Raw genomic sequence first — 10,286 nt, 5'->3', positions numbered from 1 at the left:
CGGACCATGCTGAAGCCCAGAGCAGGGCTGCCATAGGACTGAATTGCTACATTTTAAGTGATTGCTCATCCTCTGTCATACTCCCAGGGAGCAGCCTGGGCTTCAGGGAACAGAGGAAGTAAGTGGGTCACATCCCAGGCTCTGGTACAACAGGAACTGAGGCTGAAGATAGAGAAGTCCATACCTGGGAGTCTCAGAAGGTGGGCGGCAATGTCTCATGCCACCCACGTAGTACTGAAGGTACCTCTGATTCTTCTAGAAGCAAGTGCACCTAAGAACAGGCAAGGATGGATACACACCCTGCTGGGGAGACAACGGGGTCTCAGGTTGCTCTCTGTGCTGTTAAAGAAATAGTACTGCCCGGGTCTCAAAAGGAGATGAGCGTCGGTGGACATGCTGGAGCAGACAGTGCTTCCATGGGTGCTTGCTGACAGAAGGAAGTACCACTGAAGTAGAGGTGGTGTGGCCTTTCGAGATCTCAAATCCTGAACCACTTTCAGAGACTGGTAGGAGCTGAGAAGAGGTTTCCAGCACGGACAACGTCCCAGTTACACTCTAACCATGGCTTGAAAATGCCAGCCCCCACCTCCTCAACAGGCTCGCCACAGGAAGAGTGTGTGGGGCTGTGAAAGTGTCAACCTTTCCTGCCAGTCTTCCCGGGACCAGGCTTGATCATGACACATGCTTGTTTTCATGTCTCCAACACAGGCATGAAGATGTGCCTGACATGTAAAAGAATGACTCTGTATGTTGCTGATGTCACATACACAGGCTGCCTTTCTATCATTCACCCTATATAGATTTCTTAGCTAGGCCATTAAGAAGAGGCAGGTGTCACCTGGGCCAGGCCTCCTGGGAAGCACTGACTATGGGATCTTAGAGTGTATCTCCCTTTCATTAGAGGTTACACACCCTCTGGGATCCTAGGAGACTCTGTAGTCCAGCTATTCTGTGCTTCTACACCAGAGAAGGCTGGGAAAATCTCAGAAACATGGCTATCCGCCATCTCCAACCCCATGGGACCAGGAGAGCCACACACAGTTGCAGAACATGACAGTGATTTGGGTCAGGCCACTGGGGCAACTCTTGGGGCTCACTTTGGATACAGCTAGTTTCTCCTCCCGTTCCACACCCTAACCTCTCAACTTGGCTCATTCAAGACTAGATTGGGTCAGGACTAATTCTTTTTTGTGTTGGGTAATTTGACAGTTCTAGAAGTTTCCTTCTTAGCCACACTGAATTCTGAGAGCTAATAATGCTAACATCTCTGGGGAGGGCTGGACGAATGCTTGGCAGTCAAGAGTACTTACACACACACACACACACACACACACACACACACACACACAAATAAAAATTCTTTTAAAAAATCTGTGAAGAAGGGGGAAGAGGGAAGGAATGAAGGTCGGGGAAAGAAAGCAATGGGGGTTGGGCGAGAACAAAGACTGGCACCTAATAACAAACAAAAGTGCTCTCCAGGGACCACCAGCAGTAAACAGGAAGCTGCTCACAGGCTGGCCAGCAGCCTGGAGAGTATTTCTAGGTGGTTCCCTCATTCACTTCCCCTTTTCCTCTGACCTGACCTCTCCAAATCTTTCCAACTCCCTTCCCAGCTTTAGCTCCGTGAGGCCTCTCTCCAGCACCCCCACTCCATGTCCTTATTGTCTCTTGACCTACTTAATTCTGTGAATCTTCCTCTCCTTCTTGTCTTGATTCAGGCTGCAAAGGCCTGGACAGGGAACCATGTCAAGCCGACAGTTAATCAGCGAGTCAGAGACCTCCATGGACCCTTGCTACCCAAATATATAAAATTATATTGCATGACTTATGTGTATAAAAAATAAATACATGTTACAGACAACATTTTCTTTAAACTAAAAGACTAAGGGTATTTATTTTTCACTTTTGATTTTAAAAGAAGTAAACATCAACATACTTCCAAGATCCTGTTTACAGTATTGTGTGACACTGCTCTATTTTGGAGTGTGACCCTGGAAGACACTAGCTTTGTCCATTCTTCCAGAGGACCCAGGTTCAATTCCCGGCACCCACACGGTGGCTCCCAATCATCTGTAGCTCTAGGCCCAGGGGATCAGACACTTTTCTTTGAGCCTCTGTGAACACACGGCATAGAGACACAGATTCAGGCAAGCATATATAAAATAAAGTATTCTTAAAAAAAAACTTTAAAAAAAGACTTAGGCTTGAGATCTTAGATTCTTAGCACTGCAAAAACAAATAAAAGCTTAAAGAAAGAACTGAAATGAAGCATGCCTCCTTTCCCATCAACCCTTTGAATACGTTCTCAGGAAGGAGTAGGGTCTCATGAACCCCCTCCTTGCCTTCAGGACAGGTTACCAACAGACCCCATCTTTTGGATTACACTACAAGAAACACACACTGTTTCATTTCGATCACCTTAAAGTATATGGTGCAGGGTAGCAAGCACTTCCATGCACCCACAAAGCCAACATCAGCATCCTTCCCAGGACTTGTAAAACGAAGCCTCTGCCTCCATTAGTCTATGGCCTCCTTCCCCAGACCCCGGCTGCTCCTCCAGACCCCAGGGACCTCCCCTGAGTGAAACCCCACAGTGTTTGTCTTTTTGTAATTCATTTATTTCTCTTGGCATTCTATCTTCAAGGATCATTCACATTATGGCCAAGTGTTAGAATACTTTTCTAGTCGAAATGGTAGCCTATTATATGGCCAGATCATCCTGTGTTTCACAGGTGGCTGTCTCTTCTATACTGCTGCATGCAGGCATCCAGAACCAGGTGACATATAGGTAACACCTCATGCTAAAGGGATGATTTCAATAAAATAATCTGGAGCATTCTTCCAGGCAATACAAAGCCTTTTAGAAACACTAACCATCACCATGACCAGGTACTCCCATTCTAAACCTACTCATGCCCGTGAGACTGTGGGGCTTGGAAACGCTGAGGCCACGTTTTCTCATGTGCGCATACAAGGCTGAATAGATACCTCTAGTCAGGATTCGATATCACTGTGTTTCTGAGTTTATATGTGTAAGATGCCCCCCAGCTGACCAGATGGCTGTCTGAGGACCCACTTCTAGGAGCCAGGTGGGTCTCCCCTGTGACTTTCTAGAGACAAGCAGTGGTGAGAAATCCTGGCTTATTAGTTAGCCTTGGTATCCTTGGCCTTATTTACTTGGGAATCCCCTGATTTCCTCATAACAGTCACCTCACCGATAAGATGACAAAAGGCAGCAGAGGCATTCATCAACAAGACACAAACATCAGAGAAGAAAAAGGAGGGGCCTCTGACCCATGACCCTCAAAATTCCCATTCTATAGCTGCAGAAAGCCCAGAGCTTTACATGGGCCATTTGTCATTCCAGGGACAAGAAGTCACTTGCAATGTCTCTTTGAACAGGTTACAGGAGATTTGGTGTCCTAAACATGGGCAGCTCGCTCCTTTGCTCTCTCTCCTCCCTCTTTCCTCCTTCCCTCATTCCTTTCTCCCTCCCTTTATTCCTTCCTGTTTGCATATGTGGATATGTATGTGAGTGTGTGTGAGTGTGTGTGTGTGTGTGTGTGTGTGAGAGAGAGAGAGAGAGAGAGAGAGAGAGAGAGAGAGAGAAAGAGAGGGAGAGAGGGAGGGAGAGAGAGAGGGAGAGAGGGAGAGAGAGAGGGAGAGAGGGAGAGAGAGGGAGAGAGGGAGAGAGAGGGAGAGAGAGAGGGAGGGGGAGAGAGGGAGAGAGAGAGAGAGAGAGAGAGAGAGAGAGAGAGAGAGAGAGAGAGAGAGAACATGTGAAAGTTAGAGGTCCCTGGCTTGGCTTGGCTAGGCAGTGAGCACAGGAATCCTCCTGCCTGATTCCCTAGTCCTAGGATTACAAGTGCATCAGATGTGGGTCCTTGTGCTTATACAATAGGCACTTTTCCAACAGAACCAATGCTCTGCCCCCAGCACCCCATCTTTCTCATCACATGTTCATAGCAAGAAGCCAGGCCCCAAGATAGCCCTGGTACCAGATGTAGTCTCTGAGGCAGCACAGAGGCTTTGGCAGCTACTGTGAACCCCTGGGAGAGTCAAGAGGGAACACAGGAAGGAAGGATGCTGTTTAAACCTTTCCAGAAAAAAAGCCAAAAACATTTAACCTCTGAATGTAGCCTCATAGCCTGAACATTTGATGGGGTCTGCTCCATCTTCTGCTGTCCTGTTTGGACAGCTTGGAACAGCAGCCTTTGACACACAATTGACAGAGGAGAGTCAGAGCTTCACCAGCTGGGAAAACACAGGAGCACCCCTTCAGGAAATCGGGGCCTGCCCATTAGCAGGTCAGGGAACTTTGCCCTGTTAGCATTTGCATTCTTTCTAGACATTTGACACGGGTGACACCCTCGCTTTCACCCTGACAGGGAAAGAGGTAATATGCCCACCCTCTTGCTGAATGGTGTTTTCAGATGAGCCTAAAAACCACAATGATTATACTAAGTAATAAAAGGCAAGTCACCATTACTTCTGTCTTGATACAAGAGGAGGAAATAACATAGAAACTGGAAACATCAGCCAAGTGCACCAATGAAATGAGTCACACAGGACTTCCTCCATGTGTCCTGTTCCTGCCTCGGGTCCATGTGAGTACTTATGCATGTGCGCATGGTGTGTCCATCCATCCAGGCAAGTGTGCATGTCTGCAGAGATGTCCTGATGAGCAAACACTTTGACTTAAAATAAGTCAGCCATCAGGATAAGTCCAGATGCTATGAGATTGCACGTGTTTAAAGATGGTCTGGTAGTTTTCATTATCTTCAGTAGAATCTTCCAGTGCTCCACAAAACGGATGGTTTGTTGCAAAAGCTGAGAAATGCTCAGACCCTGTGAGGAATCACAACATGAAAGCCAGCAACAGAGACTAGAAAGCACTGTTTACCCAACACAGGGCCAGGGGCCAGTGACCAGGGATAGGGACTGTGTCTTTGCAGGATATTGGTGGGCACTGATTCATATGGTTCAAGGAATCAGGTCTCTTCATGGCCCTTCCTTAGCCCCTACCAGCTCTCTTGGCCCAAGAGGGGTTAATCTCAGGTCACCCCGGAGATTTTACAGGGAGGGAAAGAGGAAAGGGGTGGGTTAGCACTTGTCCGTTATGATTCTAGACACTTCAACACTTTCTCCCCAGCTCTTCCTGGGCATGGCTGAGGGAGATGAGAGGAGACAGCTGGAACCTTAGGTTCTTTGTAATACCCTTGTTTGCAAAAGAAAGAAGAGGTGGTGGGGGCGGAGGGTAACAGGCAGTGGGAAGCAGAACATGTTTTCAGACATCATCTTTTTAAACACAGGAATGTGCTCATCTTATAAGATTAGTACCACACTGCTGACTTCCTGCAGAACTCACTTTCTTCCACTTACTGCATTGTGAAGAAAGGCTTGGGGGAAAGGGGGGCTCAGTGGAGGAACACTTGCTTGGCTTGCACATGAGAACCCCAGTTCAGTATCCCCGGTGCCAGAAGGAAACTCCTCACTAGGCCCACTAAGAAAACAGATCACAAAGATATTTTTCAAGGCATTAAACAGACCTCCCTATTGAAGAAACACAGCTTTATTGAGGTGCAACTAATGTCATTTCTTTCTGTGTGTGGTAGGTGTGTGACCCATGCATATGACTGTGCATGTGCACACACCCATAAGTGCACATGTTACCTAGAGGAGGACATCTCGTGTCTTTTCTATTACTCTCGTTCTTACTGATTCAATCCGGGCTCTCTGACTGGATGAGGCTCTGGACTCAGCTTGGCTAGCTGGCCAAGCTAAACTCTCGAGCTTTGGCTGTGTCTGATCCTGAGGGCTGGGTTTAAAGCCACCACCAGCGAACTCTCCAAAAGCAAGTGCTTCAAGTCTGGATGACTACAGACACGTTTCCTTTGTCAGTGACAATCTCACTGAATCCAAGGAAAGTAACAGACATCATCTCCATCACCTCAAAACTCCCCGTGTACCCTTTGCGGGTTTATTGTTTCGTTTGTCTTTGTTCGCTTTCTGTTGTTATTGGGTTTTGTTATTGGGTGTCTTTGTTTGTTTGGGTTTTTTTTTCTTCTTCTTTGGTGGTAGCAACTCTTTTTTAAAAAGAGATTTATTATGTATACAGTGCTCTGGATGCATGCATGACTGCAGGCCAGAAGAGGGTATCGGATCCCATTACAGATACCCAGGACTGTGTATACACACACACACACACACACACACACACACACATACCCAGGACTATATGTATAGATAGATAGATAGATATACACACACACACACACAAACACACATATCCAGGACTATATATATACACACACACACATACCCAAGACTATATGTATATATATATATATATATATATATATATATATATATATATATATATACACACACACACACACACACATATATACACATACACACCTAGGACCGTATATATATATATATATATATACACATACATGTATGTATATATATACATATACACACATACACATACCCAGGACTGTATATGTATATATATATATGTATATACATATATATACACACACACAGGACTTTATATATGTGTGTATATATACATATATATATATACACATATACACATATACATATATATACATATATACATATATATACACACACACACCCAGGACTGCGGTTGTTGGAGCACATGGTGGCTCTGTGGTTTTGTTTGTTTTACAGTCTCTACACTGTTTTTGACAGTGGCCGCACCATTTTACATTCCCACTGAAAAGTGTTCCTGAACATCTCTTCAGCTACACTTGCTACAGTTAGCGTTTTCATAATGGCCACCCTAACACAGTACTAAAAATCCTAACCATCCACACTGTAATGGAAGAAGTAAAGTTCTATGTGCAAGTAGGCAGTGCGGTGTAACACCTAGAAAATCCTGAAGATGCCATCGAATTGTCACTACAACAAATAATACTACAAATTCTGGAAAAAAATTAAGATGCACTGTCAACATACAACAAGAAATGGAATCTTACACATCAGCAGCAAACCATCCCCAAGGAAAATGAAGTCAATCCAGCATATGACAGCATCAAAAAGAATACAATACATGAATTAATATTTCCAAATTCTTATCTACAAACTCCATCTAAAGACTCATCGCAATCTTCATAAAATACCCAACGCTAACAGAAGCAGAATAAATAATCCTGTATTTCACTTGAGGCCCAGAGGAGTCAAGGAAATATAGAGAAAGGATATCAAAACTAGAAGCAGTCATTCCTGATTTTGAGTTCCTGATTTCAAAATATATTAAGATCTACAGCAAATAAAGTAGCTTTGGTTAACAATATGGTGGCACCTGCCACTCATCCCAGAATTTAGAAAGCCAAGGCAGAAGGATGAGCTGAAAGCCACCCTGGGCTACATAGGAAAGCTCTGTTTCAAACCAGTACCAGCAAGAATGGGCCTGAAATAAAAACATACACAGAGGCTGCCAAGATGGCCCAGTGGGTAAGGCACTTGGCACTGATGTGGCCAGTCCCAACTAGTTTCTGAACACACATGGTAAAGATAACCTGCAAGTTGCCCATGGATATCCACATATGCACAGAAGCACACTCACTGTAAATAAACAATTCAACAAATGCAAACTTGAAAAATCATTTACAAAAAAGTAATGGAATGATAGAGTGATGTCAACTGGTCGCCCACGGGTGCCGGGGAACAGTCACTGGGACAAGAACAGTCTCTTGAACAACTGGTCTTGAGAAAACTGGGGAGTCAAGGGAAGAAGGGTGAAACTGAACCCCAAGTTTATGCCATTCCTCCAAAAACTAAGTCAACAATGGATTAAAGGTCTAAAGTATAAAATAAAAACTCCTGAGAGAAATGACGGGAAAGAAATGTGTTTACGTGGCGGGCGAGCGTTGCACACGGCAGAGAACCGCCGTCAGCGAGAAGGTATTTGCAGCACACCTTAGACTATCAGGAGTGACCGTCTGAAATATACAGACACTCCATCAACACAGCTGCAAACAGTGGCAACAAGCATTGGATAAACACCAAATAATCCTACTCAAAAATGGGCAAAGGACTTGAGTTAAAAACCTCTCAGTGGGAGGCATGTGGGTGACATTCATGCAAATAATGACAAGGGTTCAACGCCACTAGACCTGTGAAGATACTAAATAAATGTTTTTTTTTCTAAATAATGTCACGTTTCTCGACCTTCAGGGTAAATGCCACACTTTAGCCTGGGTTTTCAGTTATCAATTTATCATCTAAGTGATCCAAATATACCCTCTGCGTCAGCTGGGAGGTCGCTCATGAACCAGTGTTACCATAAGTGCAGTACTCAGATTCGCCAATAGAGGGCAGGAGAGGGCTACTGTGCATTTTACTGTGTGGGCTACTTGTATCCTGCTCCTGCTGTCCTGCGGTTGGTGGTACCTATGCATGGCTGAGGTGCAGAAAACACCTTGCCCACTGCCCTAGCACATAGGTAGTAGCTTCAGGGCCTCGAACCTCCCTAACAACTACTTTGCTTAAGGTCCCCTACACAGACACCAGTATGCCCCAGTCTCAGGCAAAGCCTTGAACTCTGTGCACCTTGCTCTACCCTGTAGTACTGGAATGCTGTTGCGGCTGCCCCGTGTGTATCGCCCAGTATCCTACGACCTTGCTTTCCCGGATGAGAGGTGCCCCCTCGCGACGATTTGGATATTGAGTGCACTCCACCGTCTCACTGTTGGATGCTCGCTGTCCACCTTGTAAGGGCGGGGTCTAGTTGGAGCAAGTAAGTTCCCTGGGTCATGCTTGCGATGTTACGCCTGGCTTATGATCCCATTTGCGTTTTCTCTGCTTCCTGGCCTCTATGGGGTGCTGGATCCTGCTTCACCAACACCCCCTTCCCCGCACCATGGTAGACCGACACTTCTCCCCTTGCACTGTGTGTTGATCTGTCACATGGACGCAGATCCCCCCTAAGTCTATCCTCGCCTTTGCATTCTCTCTCAGCCCCACCAGGACCCCACACTTACAGCTACCTTCTTCTCTTGCTGCTCAATAATTCTTGATACATGTCTTCCCCTTGTTCAGGTCACTTTATGATCTCTGCCTCCTGACTGAACCCCATGGACATTCCAACAAGGATTTTGTTTCAGGCATTGTTCTTTAAGTGAATTTGATGTTGGACATTTAAAAAAAACTAGAATAAAGTGTATACTTATTCAAACGGCTGTTAGGTATTGGACAGCTCTAACAAGGGGCTTGGGTCACTGAGGATCTTTGCTAACCGCTATGAGAAATAACTCAGGCAGGATACAGTTACAGTCCTGTGGCAGGCGCCACTGTGGTCCCTGCCTGGCAGGCTGGATTGAGGGAGGGCAGACCAGCATTGTACACGTCTCCTGACACCTCTCTAGGGTCAGCCGGAAACGTCACTATTCCCTCTAAGCATCGGGGCTGAGACATCTCATCATCTCATCATAGGAGATGGCTGAAATCTCACTTTGTAACAAAGAGAGACGCTACAGGTTCGGAGATGGAAGCGAAGGTCCCAGAACTCAGACAGAGAACTCGCGATGAACACTTAACAAAGTTCAGAGCCCTGACTCTGGAGGGCTGTGGGTGACACACTTGCTGATTCTATCGAGAGGAAGGGGCCCTTTGAAAACAATGGAAAGAGACGACCAGTCAGCCCTTGTCTGTGAAGGACAGACACTCCCTATCCTGTTATCAAGGGATGGTTATATTAGGCAATTCCTTTCAACATAGACTGTAAAATGAGTAACCCAACAGGAAGCTCTCAGGCTTCTGGGTGATTCTGTGTCTTACCTTCATAAATCAGACATAATGAAGTCACATTGGACATTGGAGGCTCCATCTACTGGGCCCTCCTGCCAGAGGCATCTTGTTTAGAGTGTGAGGCTGGGGAAAGAAACAAACGCTTGCAATTACACGGGAGAATGAATGGTGGAGATTCCAGAGGACACAGCCTCCTCGACTCATCACCCGAGGCCATTCCACTGTCTCAGACACCAGCAGGTTGCCCTGTGCCGACCTCAGAGGCCTCTACTGTCCTCTGTTCATGGACAGAACGGAAGTTCTTGTTTGCTAACCAGCACAGAACGAAGTGGGAGCGGGACTCAGGCTAGAAATCCAACATAAAAGTACAGTCTGGGTCTGCTCTTCTGACGACAAAGCTGGGACTGGTGAGTGTGTGTGTGTGTGTGTGTGTGTGTGTGTGTGTGTGTGTGTGTGTGTCTGGAAAGAACCTCTCTCCAAACAGCCATATGCCAAGTTACTGT

The sequence above is a fragment of the Micromys minutus genome, assembly GCF_963924665.1.
Source record: "Micromys minutus genome assembly, chromosome: 6".
Classification (NCBI taxonomy): Eukaryota; Metazoa; Chordata; class Mammalia; order Rodentia; family Muridae; genus Micromys; species Micromys minutus.
The sequence above is the reverse complement of the archived record's forward strand: the minus strand, read 5'-3'. Positions refer to the sequence as shown.